Source organism: Mirounga angustirostris, unplaced genomic scaffold, assembly GCF_029215605.1.
Source record: "Mirounga angustirostris isolate CCGP_5_RB_7025 unplaced genomic scaffold, mMirAng1.0.hap1 SCAF_11, whole genome shotgun sequence".
In the NCBI taxonomy this organism is placed as follows: Eukaryota; Metazoa; Chordata; class Mammalia; order Carnivora; family Phocidae; genus Mirounga; species Mirounga angustirostris.
Genome location: NW_026991719.1, coordinates 59551811 through 59556112, shown reverse-complemented (window position 1 = coordinate 59556112; position 4302 = coordinate 59551811). Strand labels below are relative to the sequence as shown.

Genomic DNA, 4302 nt, shown 5'->3' with positions numbered 1-4302 from the left:
TTACTCAGCCATCAGAAAGAATGAATACTGAACTTTTACATCAATATGGATGGGACTGGAGGAGATTATGCTAAGTGAACTAAGTCAAGCAGCAAAAGTCAATTATCATATAGTTTCACTTATTTGTGGAACATAAGGAATAGCATGGAGGACATTAGGAGAAAGAAGGGAAAAATGAAGGGGGTGAAATTGGAGGGAGGGATGAACTATGAGAGAGTATGGACTCCGAGAAACAAACTGAAGGTTTTAGAGGGGAGGGGGGTGGGTGTATGCGTTAGCACGGTGATGGGTATTAAGGAAGGCACATACTGCATGGAGCCCTGGGTGTTATATGAAAACAAGAATCATGGATCACTACATCAAAAACTAATGATGTATTGTATGGTGACTAACATAATAAAATAAAATTAAAAAAGAGATGTAATATATATATGTATATAGAAGATATTGAAGATAAAGAAGATGTTTTATATATGTTAAAGATATAGAAGATATTAAAGTTAAAGAAGATATCATACACACATACAGGAATATTACTCAGCCATAAGAAGAATGAAATCTGTGGCGCCTGGGTGGCTCAGATGGTTAAGCGTCTGCCTTCGGCTCAGGTCATGATCTCAGGGTCCTGGGATCGAGTCCTGCATCGGGCTCCCTGCTCCTTGGGAGCCTGCTTCTCCCTCTGCCTCTCCCTCTGTCTCTCTGTCTCTCATGAATGAATAAATAAAATCTTTAAAAAAAAAAAGAAGAAGAATGAAATCTTGCCATTTACAATGATGTGGATAGAGCTATAGAGTATTATGCTAAGCAAAATAAGTCAGTCATAGAAAGACAAATACCATATGATTTCACCCATACGTGGAATTTAAGAAACAAATCAAATGAACATGGCGGGGGGTGGGTGGGAAGAGGCAAAGCAAGAAACAGACTCTTAATTGTAGAGAACAAATTGATGGTTAATGGAGGGGGAAGTGGGTGGGGGAATGGGTTAAATGGGTGATGGATATATGTGGTCTTTTGTGACTGTCTTCTTTCATTTAGCATAATGTTTATGAGGTTCATTCATGTTGCAATACTTCATTTCTTATATTGCCAAATAACATTCCATTCCTCTGCATTGATATACCACCTTTTGTATTTAATGGATAGACATTGGGTTGTTTCTACTCTTTAGCTATTATTAATACTGTTATGAGCATTAGTGTGCTGCTTTTTGTATGGACATTTGTTTTCAGTTCTTTAGGGTATATACCCAGAAGTAGAGTTGCTGGGTCTATTATGGTAATTTTTTCTTTTTTTTTTTTTAATTTAAATTCAGTTAGCCAACATATAGTACATCATTAGTTTCAGATGTAGTCTTCAATGATTCATCAGTTGCATATAACATCCAGTGCTCATCTCATCAAGTGCCCTCCTTAATGCCCATCTTTTTGAAAACTTGCTGATCTACTTTCCTCAGTGGCTGTACCACATTTTGTATTCCAACCAGCAGGGTAAAATAGTTTCAATTTCTTTACAACTCACCAACACTTATTATTATATATCTTTTTACTTATAGTCATCCTAGTGGGTGTGAAATTGTATGCCATTTTTTTTCATTTGACTTTCATTTTCCTAATGAATAACTAATAATGCCAAGCATTGTTTCATAGGCTTAAAGGCCTTTTGCAGCTCTTCTTATTTTTTTAAACAATTAAAATTTTAATTCCAGTGTAGTTAACATACAGTGTTAGATTAGTTTCAGGTGTACAATATAATGATTCAACAATTCCATATATGACTCAGTGCTCAACAAAGTAAGTGTACTCTTAATCCCTTTCACCTATTTCACCAATCCCCCTACCCACTTCCCCTCTGGTAACCATGTTCTCTTTAGTTTTTTAGTTTGTTTCTTTTTTCTGCCTTTGTTTTGTTTCTTAAATTCCGCATATGAGTGAAATCATATGGCATTTGTCTTTATCTGACTGACATTTGCTTAATGTTATACTCTCTAGCTCCATCCATGTTGTTGAAAATGGCAAGATTTCATTCTTTTTATGGCTGAATAATATTACATTGTATATATATATATATACACCACATTTTCTTTTTCTATTCATGTATCAGTGGACATTTGGGCTCTTTCCATAAATTGGCTATTGTATATGATGCTTCAATAAACATAGGGGTGCATATATCCTTTCAAATTACTGTTCTTGTATTCTTCTGGTAAATACCGAGTAGTGTGATTATTAGATCACATGGTAGTTCTCATTTTAATTTCAATTTATTTTTATTTTTAAAAAACATTTTATTTATTTATTTGTCAGAGAGAGAGAGAGATTGAGAGAGAGTGCAAGCAGGGGGAGCAACAGGCAGAGGGAGAAGCAGGCTCCCTTCTGAGCAAGGAGCCCGATGAGGGACTCAGTCCCAGGACCCTGGGATCATGACCTGAGTCAAAGGTAGACACTTAATGGACTGAGCCACCCAGGCATCCCTCATTTTAATTTTTAGAGGAACCTCCACACTGTCTTCCACAGTGACTGTATCAGTTCGCATTCCCACCAACAGTGCATGAGGGTTCCTTTTTCTCCACATCCTCACCAACACTTGTTTCTTATGTTTTTGATTGTAGACATTCTGACAGGTGTGTGGTGATATCTCTTTGTGGTTTTGATTTGCATTTCCTGATGATAAGTGATGTTGAGCATATTTTCATGTGTCTATTGGCCATCTGTATGTCTTCTTTGGAGAAATGTCTGTTCATGTCTTCTGCCCATTTCTATATTGGATTATTTGAAATTCAAACAATTATTTTCATTAGAGAACATTATGAAAAATTATATGTCAACAATCTGGGAAATCTAGAAGAAATGGATAAATTCCTAGAAACATACAAATTACCAAATCTGAAACAGGAAGAAATAGAAAATTTGACCAGACCAATAACCAGCAAAGAAATTGTGTCAGTAATCAACAATCTCCCAACAAACCAAAGTCCGGGGCCAGATGACTTCCCAGGGGAATTCTACCAGAAATTTAAAGAAGAATTAATACCTACTCTTCTCAACCTGTTCCAAAAAGTAGAAATGGAAGGAACACTTCCCAGCTCATTCCTTTTTTTTTAAGGACACATTTATTCAGCGTCATGATCAGACTATTATATTTAGCAATCAACAGCATGGGTGCAAAAAAAAAAAATCTACATTAAAACCCTTTGTTGGAATGCTTTACACTTGCCACAGAACAGCAACTAAAATAAACTGTTATACAATTATTCACAAATACAGTCCTTGAGTTTTTTGCCCATACACATGAGTATTGTCTAAAACATGTTTTCTTTGTAGCAGCTAGGCCCTGCCACCACTGTGCTTGGCTGAGTTCACAAATCCGTTGTAACCTGTAGCTTCCCTGTCACTTCTCTGGCACTTCTCTCCTGCTAAGTTTTGCTTCCTGGCAGTAATTAAAACCTTCTGCCACAGCCATAGCTACTGCTGCTGCTGGAACCGCCATAGCCACTTTGGTTTCGTGGTTTGGCAAAGTATTGGCCTCTACCACCACAGGGGCCAGAACTTCTGCCTCCATAATTTCCTCCTTCCATGGGTCCAAAATTTGAGGATTGATTGTTGTAATTGCCAAAATCATTATAGCTTCCACCACCTCCAAAGTTGCTTCCATCGTTACCAAATCCATTATAGCCATCTCCACTGCCACCATATCCACCACCACCTCAACTGCCACCAAAGCCACCTCGACCACTGAAGTTTCCTCCACGACCAAACTTGTCATTCCCACCAAAACCACTTCCATGACCACCACCAAAGTTTCCAGAACCACTTCGATCTCTTTGGCTGGATGAAGCACTAGCCATCTCTTGCTTAGATAGGGCTTTCCTTACTTCACAGTTGTGGCCATTCTCAGTATGGTATTTTTGAATGATAGTCTTGTCTAGAAAGTCATGGTCATCAAATGTTACAAAAGCAAATCCTCTCTTTTTGCCACTGCCTCGGTCAGTCATGATCTCAATCACTTCAATTTTCCCATACTGTTCAAAATAATCTCTTAGATGATGTTCTTCAGTGTCTTCTTTAATGTCACCAACAAAAATCTTTTTCACAGTTAAGTGGGCACCAGGTCTTTGAGATCTTCTCTTGAGACAGCCCTCTTTGGTTCCACAACTTTTCCATCCACCTTGTGTGGCTTTGCATTCATGGCTGCATCCACCTCCTCCACAGTGGCATATGTAACAAACCCAAAGCCTCTGGGGTGCTTGGTGTTTGGATCTCTCATTACCACACAGTCTGTAAGCATTCCTCATTGCTCAAA

The 4302-nt window shown here is 38.0% G+C and overlaps 1 pseudogene; it reads right to left on the bottom strand.

Annotated features, from left to right (window-relative positions):
- Positions 1-3221: 3221 nt before the first annotated feature.
- Positions 3222-4302, bottom strand: LOC123858824 (heterogeneous nuclear ribonucleoprotein A1-like; annotated as a pseudogene).